Source organism: Dermochelys coriacea, chromosome 5, assembly GCF_009764565.3.
Source record: "Dermochelys coriacea isolate rDerCor1 chromosome 5, rDerCor1.pri.v4, whole genome shotgun sequence".
NCBI lineage: Eukaryota > Metazoa > Chordata > Testudines > Dermochelyidae > Dermochelys > Dermochelys coriacea.
This window is the reverse complement of record NC_050072.1, coordinates 100,363,320-100,374,376: the sequence shown is the minus strand read 5'-3', so window position 1 is coordinate 100,374,376 and position 11,057 is coordinate 100,363,320.

The following is an 11,057-nucleotide window of genomic DNA, read 5'->3' as shown; positions in this document are numbered from 1 at the left end:
GCTTTTGCAGAGGAAGGGTCTGGTGGGCGTTGAGGTCTGTGTAATGTGCATGGTATTATTGGGGGGGGGGAGGGTGTCCAGGAGTATTGTTCGCTGTTGGAGTTAGTAATTTTATTTTGTTGTAGTAATTTATTTCAAGGATACTCCTTGAATTAGGCCCTTTGTTTTCAGACCTATTTGTCACCAAACAGGAGAATACTTCCTATCTCTAAGTCAGCAGGACAGGTGCTGAAAAGGTCCACCCTGTAGATCAGCCTATCTAGGCCCTGTGCTCTTAAGACACCTATAGCTTTTTGCCTCCCTACTGTTCCTCACATGTTCTTGTCAACTGCTGGAAATGGCCCACCTTGATTGTCACTACAAAAGGTTTTTTTTCTCTCCTGCTAGTAATAGCTCACCTTACCTGCAAAAAGAAAATCAGTAGTTGTGGCACCTTAGAGACCAACAAATTTATTTGAGCATAAACTTTTGTGAGCTACAGCTCACTTCATCAGATGCTGTAGCTCACGAAAGCTTATGCTCAAATAAATTTGTTAGTCTCTAAGGTGCCACAAGTACTCCTTTTCTCCCCAGTACTATGGATCTTATTTTGTAACAACTGTCCCTTCTTCACATAATGGTTCTGTGGGCCTGAATTTTACGTTGATCTAGGTCACAGTTAGCCTTAATCTCAGATGAGCACAGGGTGGTCAAACTGAAAGGGAAGTTATGAGGTAAGAAGTCACTTTCTGTCTCCCATGGCAAAAAGCAGTAGTGGTACTATATTGCTATAATACTTCATCGCAATACTTGCCTGCAGTACTTCTAGTATATTCAGAGTCCCTGAAACCATTTATTTTCTACCCAGTAGGTCTACCAACTTGAAGCAGTTCTAATATGCCCCAGAAGGCTTTGCTCCTGTAAGTTATATCAGGAGAAGCATCCAAGACTTTCTGCACAGTATCAGAACCATTGCAGTCCAGTAGGTAAGGAAAATGACACAGCTTGGGTGTAAACAGGAGATTGAGGCTTGGACGTGTGACTGGTGAAAAGTTTTCTGTTGAGACCTTTTTTGATGGAATTTTTTTTAACTAAACAAAACTGCATGGGCTGTCAGCTTTCCTTTAAAAAAAAAAAGTTGGTTTTAGAGGAAAAGTCAAAATTTTACACAGAAAAAAACTATTTTCCAATCACTTCTACTTAACTGTGTTTACACTAGCTCTCCCTCCTCCCCCACTTTTTTGTTGGTAAATCTATCACCATTGTACTATAGTGAACTACCACCAGTGCAATTCCTCCCGGGGGAGTGCGGGAGTACTAGTGAAGGCTGGCCTATGGCATTTTTTACCACTGTGTCATCTAAGCCTGCTGAGAGCAGATCTAGATGCTACAGTGGTAGAAATGCCTATCAGAGGTGGAGCTACATTAGTGACAGTGCAACAGTGCGAGATTTTCCCAAAAAATACTTGCATTTATGGCAAAAACACATTTTTATCTAATTAACAACCCCACCTGCCTTACTATAATCTGCCACTCTGGAGACTGATTCTGAATTGGCGCACTTTTCTCTACAGAGTCCCCTAGCCTACGAGCAGGATCAGGAAACAACTTATTGAAGAGAGAGCTTGTAATTTTAAGTTTCCAATACATCACATAGATTAGTGTAGTCAAGGCCACAGGGAAATGTGCATGAGAGGCAATTCTCTTTGAAGGGATGGGGATTTGATAGTTGAGCGGGTCAGCAGGTGTTAAGGGGAGTAGTTTCTTAGCCCTGGTCTACACTAGGCTTTGAGGTTGAATTTAGCAGCGTTAAATCGATGTAATCCTGCACCCGTCCACATGACAAAGCCCTTTTTTTTCGACTTAAAGGGCTCTTAAAATCGATTTCGTTACTCCACCCCCGACAAGGGGATTAGCGCTGAAATCGGTTTTGCTGGGTCAAATTTGGGGTACTGTGGATGCACTTAGATGGTATTGGCCTCTGGGAGCTATCCCAGAGTGCTCCATTGTGACTGCTCTGGACAGCACTCTCAACTCAGATGCACTGACCAGAAAGACAGGAAAAGGCCCTCGAACTTTTGAATTTCAATTTCCTGTTTGGCCAGCGTGGCAAGCTGCAGGTGACCATGCAGAGCTCATGAGCAGAGGTGACCATGATGGAGTCCCAGAATCGCAAAAGAGCTCCAGCATGGACCGAACGGGAGGTACGGGATCTGATCCCTGTATGGGGAGAGGAATCTGTACTATCAGAACTACGTTCCAGTTTTCGAAATGCCAAAACATTTGTGAAAATCTCCCAGGGCATGAAGGACAGAGGCCATAACAGGGACCCGAAGCAGTGCCGCATGAAACTTAAGGAGCTGAGGCAAGCCTACCAGAAAACCAGAGAGGTGAATGGCTGCTCTGGGTCAGAGCCCCAAACATGCCACTTCTATGATGAGCTGCATGCCATTTTAGGGGGTTTAGCCACCACTACCCCAGCTGTGTTGTTTGACTCCTTCAATGGAGAGGGAGGCAACACGGAAGCAGATTTTGGGGATGAGGAAGACGATGATGATGAGGTTGTAGATAGCTCACAGCAAACAAGCGGAGAAACCGGTTTTCCCAACAGCCAGAAACTGTTTCTCACCCTGGACCTGGAGCCAGTACTCCCCAAACCCACTCAAGGCTGCCTCCTGGACCCACCAGGCGGAGAAGGGACCTCTGGTGAGTGTACCTTTTAAAATATTATACAAGATCTAAAAGCCAGCATGTTTAATGATTAATTTGCCCTGGCATTCGTGGCTCTCCTGGATATACTCCCAAAGCCTTTGCAAAAGGTTTCTGGGGAGGGCAGCCTTATTCCATCCACCATGGTAGGACACTTTACCACTCCAGGCCAGTAGCACGTACTCGGGAATCATTGTAGAACAAAGCATTGCAGTGTATGTTTCCTGGCATTCAAACAACATCCGTTCTTTATCTCTCTGTACTATCCTCAGGAGAGTGATATCATTCATGGTTTTCCACCAAATGCATCCGATGAAGTGAGCTGTAGCTCACAAAAGCTTATGCTCTCATAAATTTGTTAGTCTCTAAGGTGCCACAAGTACTACTTTTCTTTTTGCGAATACAGACTAACACGGCTGCTACTCTGAAACCTGTCATAGTTGAAATAGGGTGCTTTTCTTAAGGGGACATTCAGAGGTGCCGTTCCTGCTGGGCTGTTTGCCTATGGCTGAACAGAAATGTTTCCCGCTGTTAGCCACGCAGTGGGGGGAGGCAAAATGCGACCTTGTAACGAAAGCAAATGTGCTACGTATGTAATGTTAACAGCAAGGTTTACCGTGAAAGAGTGTACTCATTGTTCTATAAAAGTGTCTCTTTTCAAATACCACTGTCCCTTTTTTTTTCTCCACCAGCTGCATGTGTTTCAAGGATCACAGGATCTTCTCCTTCCCAGAGGCTAGCGAAGATTAGAAGGCGAAAAAAACGCACTCGTGATGAAATGTTCTCTGAGCTCATGCTGTCCTCCCACACTGACAGAGCACAAACGAATGCATGGAGGCAGACAATGTCAGAGTGCAGGAAAGCACAAAATGACTGGGAGGAGAGGTGGTGGGTTGAAGAGAGGGCTGAAGCTGAAAGGTGGCGGCAGCATGATGAGAGGAGGCAGGATTCAATGCTGAGGCTGCTGGAGGATCAAACTAATATGCTCCAGTGTATGGTTGAGCTGCAGGAAAGGCAGCGGGAGCACAGACCGCCGCTACAGCCCCTGTGTAACCAACCACCCTCTTCCCCAAGTTCCATAGCCTCTCACCCAGACGCCCAAGAACGCGGTGGGGGGGCCTCCGGCCACCCAGCCACTCCACCCAGAGGATTGCCCAAGTAACAGAAGGCTGGCATTCAATAAGTTTTAAACTTTTAAAGTGCTGTGTGGCCTTGTCCTTCCCTCCTCCACCATCCTTCCTGGGCTACCTTGGTAATTATCCCCCTATTTGTGTGATGAATTAATAAACAATGCATGAATGTGAAGCAACAATGACTTTATTGCCTCTGCAAGCGGTGATCGAAGAGAGGCGGCGAGGATGGTTAGCTTATAGGGAAGTAGAATGAACCAAGGGGCAGGGCATTTCATCAAGGAGAAACAAACAGAACTTTCACACTGTAGCCTGGCCAGTCATGAAACTGGTTTTCAAAGCTTCTCTGATGCGCACCACACCCTCCTGTGCTCTTCTAACCGCCCTGGTGTCTGGCTGTGCGTAACCAGCAGCCAGGCGATTTGCCTCAACCTCCCACCCCATCATAAACGTCTCCCCCTTACTCTCACAGATGCTGTGCACTCCACAATAAGCAGTAATAACAGTGGGAATATTGGTTTTGCTGACGTCTAACCGAGTCAGTAAACTGCGCCAGCGCGCTTTTAAATGTCCAAATGTACATTCCACCACCGTTGTGCACTTGCTCAGCCTGTAGTTGAACAGTTCCTGACTACTCTCCAGGCTGCCTATGTATGGCTTCATGAGCCATGGCATTAAGGGGTAGGCTGGGTCCCCAAGGATAACTATAGGCATTTCAACATCCCCAACGGTTATTTTCTGGTCCTGGAATAAAGTCCCTTCCTGCAGCTTTTGAAACAGACCAGAGTTCCTGAAGATGCGAGCATCATGTACCTTTCCCGGCCATCCCACGTTGATGTTGGTGAAATGTCCCTTGTGATCCACCAGTGCTTGCAGCACTATTGAAAAGTACCCCTTGCGGTTTATGTACTCGCTGGCTTGGTGCTCCGGTGCCAAAATAGGAATATGGGTTCTGTCTATGGCCCCACCACAGTTAGGGAATCCTACCGCAGCAAAGCCATCCACTATGACCTGCACATTTCCCAGGGTCACTACCCTTGATATCAGCAGATCTTTGATTGTGTTGGCTACTTGCATCACAGTAGATTTGCCTACTCCAAATTGATTCCCGACTGACCGATAGCTGTCTGGCATTGCAAGCTTCCACAGGGCTATTGCCACTCGCTTCTCAACTATGAGGGCTGCTCTCATCTTGGTATTCTTGCGCCTCAGGGCAGGGGAAAGCAAGTCACAAAGTTCCATGAAAGTGCCCTTATGCATGCGAAAGTTTCGCAGCCCCTGGGAATAGTCCCATATCCTCAACACTATGCAGTCCCACCAGTCTGTGCTTGTTTCCTGAGCCCAGAATCGGTGTTCCACCGCATGAACCTGCCCCATTAGCACTGTGATGCCCACATTGGCAGGGCCCATGCTTTGAGAGAAGTCTGTGTCCATGTACTCATCACTCTTGTCACCGCGCTGATGTCGCCTACTCGCCCGGTTTCACTTTGCCAGGTTCTGGTGCTGCATATATTGCTGGATAATGCGTGTGGTGTTTAATGTGCTCCTAATTGCCAAAGTGATCTGAGCGGGCTCCATGCTTGCCGTGGTATGGCATCTGCACAGAAAAAAGGCGCGGAACGATTGTCTGCTGTTGCCCTGACGGAGGGCGGGGCGACTGACGACATGGCGTACAGGGTTGGCTTACAGGGAATTAAAATCAACAAAGGGGGTAGCTTTGCAAGAAACTGAATGGCCGTCTCAAGGATAGAACTCAAAACTGGGTTTAGCAGGCCATTGATTTCACAGAGGGAGGGAGGAGAAAATGAATACAAAACAAATCTGGTCTATTTCTTGTTTTGAGCCACTTCATCTATCTTTATACATCATGCTGGCAGCAGACTGTGCAGCTAGCTATCGTCACCTCCTGGGTGCTCAGCAGAAGACGGTGCAGTATGACTACTGGCCATTGTCTTCTGCTAGCTGCAGATTAAAAGACAGTGCACTGCCGGTAGGACTCAATCGCCATGAGATGAAACAGGGGAAATGACCTGGCTGAGTCACTCCCATGTTTGTCGAGGTGCCCGGTTAAAAGAGCACCCAGGACTACGTCAGTGACGGCTAGCAGTCATACTGCACTGTCTGCTGCCAAAAGGCAATAAACTGCTGCTGTGTAGTAATGCAGTACCACGTCCGCCAGCACCCAGGAGACATACAGTGACAGTTAGCTGAGCAGGCTCCTTGCTTGCCATGGTATGGCGTCTGCACATGAAACTCAAGAAAAAAGGCTCAAAACAATTGTCTGCCCTTGCTTTTACGGAGGGAGGGAACGGGGGCCTGATGATATGTACCCAGAACCACCCGCGACAATGTTTTAGCCCCTTCAGGCACTGGGATTTCTACCCAGAATTCAAATGGGCGGTGGAGACTGCTACCCACAGTGCAAAGCTCTGGAAGTCGATGGTTGCCTCGGTACTGTGGACACAGTCCGCCGACTACATGCATTTAGAGCATTTGTGTGGGGACACACACAGTTGACTGTATAAAAACGCTTTCTACAAAACCAACTTCTATAAATTCGACCTAATTTCGTAGTGTAGACATACCCTAAGGATTTGGATTGTGCATGAGAACAAACAAAGGGTTAATTATTCCACATATTAACCTGCTCTCCTCTTATCCACTTCCCACTCCATTTTTAAAAAATGATGTCCCTTTCGAGGAAGCTTATATAGATTTAGAATACATATCTTCCTGAAAGACTGCGAAGAGACCCTACTTCATGCTTTAATTGTAGCACTAGTCCTAAGCCTATTTTTAGTATAATCATCTTTGTATCATACTATGGCTTGTGCAGCTGTAAGATCACAATAAGCTTCTTAATAGCTGCATTTGCTTAAAAAAAAAGTAAACATTTCTTTGGATAGTTCTGATCTTGGCAAAATGCTGAAGTATTAGCTTTGTTTAAATCTGATGTATTTTTTCTTTACACAGAGAGCAATCATGTACTTTCATTCTGGGGCCTTTCTACCCACAACCTATATCATATAACTAAAATCTATTTTCAAACCAACTTAAATGGGACACTTAAACTGGTTTGCAACAGGCTTATATCAGTTTAGTTTAGTTCAGTCAGTCACTTAAATTGGCTTCAAAATAAGTGACCAGACTTTTTTTTTTTTTTGAGCTAAAGACAGCAACAAACTAACTTCAGCTAAATCAGGTTTAGTCATTTTATTCCAAATAAGAACGTACCCACACAGTCTTGCACCAAAATTTTATTTCATTCATACATTTTGTTTGGTGCAAGTTTGTGTGTAGGCCAGCCCTTATTTTAGATAAAAAGAAATAAGAACATATTAAAGAGCAAAAGGAAAGTGTCTATGAAAGTGCACAGGATGAGTCACCTGCATAACATGCTGCATCAACTTTGCTTTACAAAATTGCAACAGACAGCAAATTCTTGGAAATTTAGGTTCAGGACACAGAAAATGAAATCCTAGTGGTTGCATAGCTAAATAGACTTTGTTTGCCATGGTTACCAATTAATTTTTACCTATCCAATTTCCAAATACCTGTAACTTATAAGTGACCATAGTGTGTCAGATTTTATTTAATTTCCAGTCTTATATTTGTCCTGTTCTATATCTGGAAAAAGTTTTGTAAAGGGGCTGGGAAAAACATCCCAAATCCATGAAATTACAGTGAAATTAATTAGTTTGAGGGACAGCAGAACAAAGGTGGTTTAACAATCCTGTATTACCACAAGGAGATGGATTATTATATCTAGTAGGTCCTTTCTGTCTCTAATTTTTATAAGGAACCAGGACATGTCCATGATATGTACTTCTGCAGGTGCTTCTTGCATATTAATGTCTCTTGGCCTGTTTGAAACTAACTTGGAGTATCTTAGTTTGAAAAGATGCTCCTTTTTAATGTTGCCACATAACACTTAATATATCACTTCACATGTTCAAAATCCTGCACAAACGTTAATGAATCTTCATACTACACCTGTAAGATAGGTAGGTATTAGTTCCATGTTATAATAGGGAAACTGAGACAGAGAAATGTATTGCCCAAGGTTCTGGAGTTAGTAACAGAGCCAGAATTAGAGTATAAGACTTCCAGATCCCCAACAGCGCATTGAGTCCTCTCAGAGACAATGCTGTCTCTGAGAAATACACCCAGACTAAACAGTTCTAATTTATTTTGAACCAGTTTGGCTATCCCTATTTCAAAATACTATACAGAAAACAAAACATAGAATGACTAAGACAGAAAATACAGTTCTCAAGCATTTGATTGCTTGCATTGTTCAAGCATGATATAATAAAAATAAAAAAACAAACCCCAACTTCTAAAAGCTGTGTAGGCAGCTGTGGAGACTTGCTCCTCAGGTGAAGCAAATTCAACACGGCAGCTGCAAGCTGGTACAATGGAATTTTGTGGCACCTTGTGGGTACGCTACTTTTAGCAAGACCCTGTGGCATTTGATCCTTCTAAAAATTGTTGTGCATAAAGTTATTAATCTCAATACAGCTCTGAGAATGCTAAACTGTTGTTGCTACAGAATCAACACAAAATACGTTGTGTGTGCATGTACGCGCGTGTGTGTGTAACTTGCAAAAATAGTGACTTTTTTTTGTTCTCTGAATCCACCACAGTGAAATAGTAGAATTCAAATTTCCCTCCTCCAGCATTTAGAATCTAGAAAACATCTCATTAGATTCTAACAACTTTAAATTAGGGTTAGTGTCTTTTCAGGAGACCATCCATACCAGAAATGCAACTGAGTCAGAGGGCTCAGTTACAACGTGGTGGTTTCCTAAACTAATTATAATACAATTACAATTTGTAATGTAGATGGAGTTAAACATTTTCAATAACTGGCCTAAATGCTTAGCCTGTCTTGGACATACTTCCTGTCCAACTTCCTGTCTTGGACATACCCATCTTGACTGTATAAATGGGCCTTTAAAATTCTTGGACCCTTCCATCCTAAGCCCTGTGTCCTGATCCCCAGAAGGGGGACTTGCACTGCTGAATAATGTAGTCTTTCTGCATGAAGGGCTAAATTGTGGCTGGTCCTATATAGGTGTGTAAAGAAGTGCTCAGAGTCAGCCAGGGTTCACTCACACCCACTCCCAATAGTGCCAGTTTTGCTTTGCTCACGTGAAATGATTAGAAATGTTGATAGCACGCAAACCTGTTAGTAAGAAGCTACAGTAGAACCTCAGAGTTACAAACACCAGAGTTACAAACTGACCAGTCAAACCCAACCCTCATTTAGAATCAGAAGTAAACTTTCAGACACCAGCAGAGACCCCCCTCCCCAAAAAGGCAAGTACAGTACTGTGTTAAACGTAAACTACTAAATAATAAAGAGAAAGCAGCATTTTTCTTCATCATAGTAAAGTTTCAAAGCTGTATTAAGTCAATGTTCAGTTGTAAACTTTTGAAAGAACAACCATAATGTTTTGTTCAGAGTTACAAACGTTTCAGAGTTAAGAATAACTTCCATTCCCAAGGTGTTGGTAACTCTGAGGTTCTACTGTAGGATTCTCTATACATTTTTACCTGTGTTGTGGACCTACAGGACTTCAGTTTTAGGGATGCCAGTCCAGCACCCTTCAAAAACACTAATTTACTATTAAATAATTTGATTAATTATTGCAGTCCTTGTGGGCAACAGAAAGGTTTCATATCAGCCAATTTTGTAGCAATCTCTGCATATTATCTTATTTCATTATTGTGGAACCTCAGATTAGAGAAATTTAAAAGGAGAGGGGATATTATGCATAAACAATGAAAAATGTTAGTTTTGTCATACTTTTTCCTCTCTGACCTGTGAATACAGTGATAATCACAAACATAATCCTTTTATCAACAGATCTTCTGTGAATCATCATGATTGGGTTAACTAGTAAAATATCTTGGTTTATTTATATTGAATCAGTTTTTAACATAGATGCACGATACTGGAAACATGCCCTTTAGCCTCCTTTTGATACACTGGAATGTACAAACCCAGAATTTAGATAGTGTCCTCGGGTTAGGAACAACCCTGTCAAGAGTTCTCTTAAAAGGTTAGCATGCCATTTACATTCCCGAGCAATTTGTTTTGCAGCCAGAAGTCTAATCACTTGATGTTTCTATCTGTTTGTGTTGTCTGTTCTTCTGGTTTTGTATGGTTGATAGTTTCAGTGCTATGTATAAAGATTTATAGCTTTTTAAAATAGTACTACTTAGAATAGTTTAACATGCCAGGCATCTTGACGTTATCAACCCTTATTTCAATGGTGTGCTATGGTTATGCGGTACAGTTTATTTTTAGGTGATACAAACAATAAAATACACTAATAAAAATGCTCCTTGGTTCCTAAAATACAGCCTCCAGTGGAAAAATCCATCTCACTCTCTTCAGGATAAATGGGAATTTAATGCATAGTTTCAAAGATTATTCCCCATGGGATGCTCTGTTAAGTCCCAAGACTGTTCCTATTGTAGTCAGTGGGAGCATGATCAAGGCCATAGACCAGGGATCGGCAATCTTTGGAACGTGGCCTGTCAGGGTAATCTGCTGGAGGGCCGGGAGAGTTTGTTTACCTGCAGCATCCACAGGTTCAGCTGATTGCAGCTCCCACTGGCCGTGGTTCACCATTCCAGGCCAATGGGGACTGTGGGAAGTGGCCGCCAGCACATCCCTCGGCCCGCGCCGCTCTCTACAAAAGTGAAACATGCAATTCTGAAACAGCACAGCAACGGTTTAGGACAGGAACTGAAGAATGCTTGTATTCAGCTGCAACTCTGTGAGCAATTTAGGTAGGTAGAGTGTAATCGCTCACGTTGGAATTTGGACAGGAAATGGAGGTTAGCAGCCTTTCTTGTATGAGGAATGCAATGGTAACTTTCAGTTACTGCATATGAACAGGACCTTAATTTGCCATTTCATCCAAAAAATGGTAACTCCAGCTTCACGGCACCCCCTTGCCCCATGCTTGCTCATTTTCAGTTCTGACTCAGATGGAGGAATGTTGCCTCTTGAATGACCAGCTCAACTTTCGGTAGCAGTTAAGTACTCCTGGGAAGTCTCCCAGCCAAATATTGACTCAGCTCATAATGACTTGTCTTGTAAGACCTGACTGGACCAAAGCAGGAAGTGATCTGGTTGCAAGATTTTTATTTAATTAAAATAATGGCAATATTTTAAAATGTTAAATACCTTTTCTTATTTGTCCAAGCTGCTGCTGCTGTACT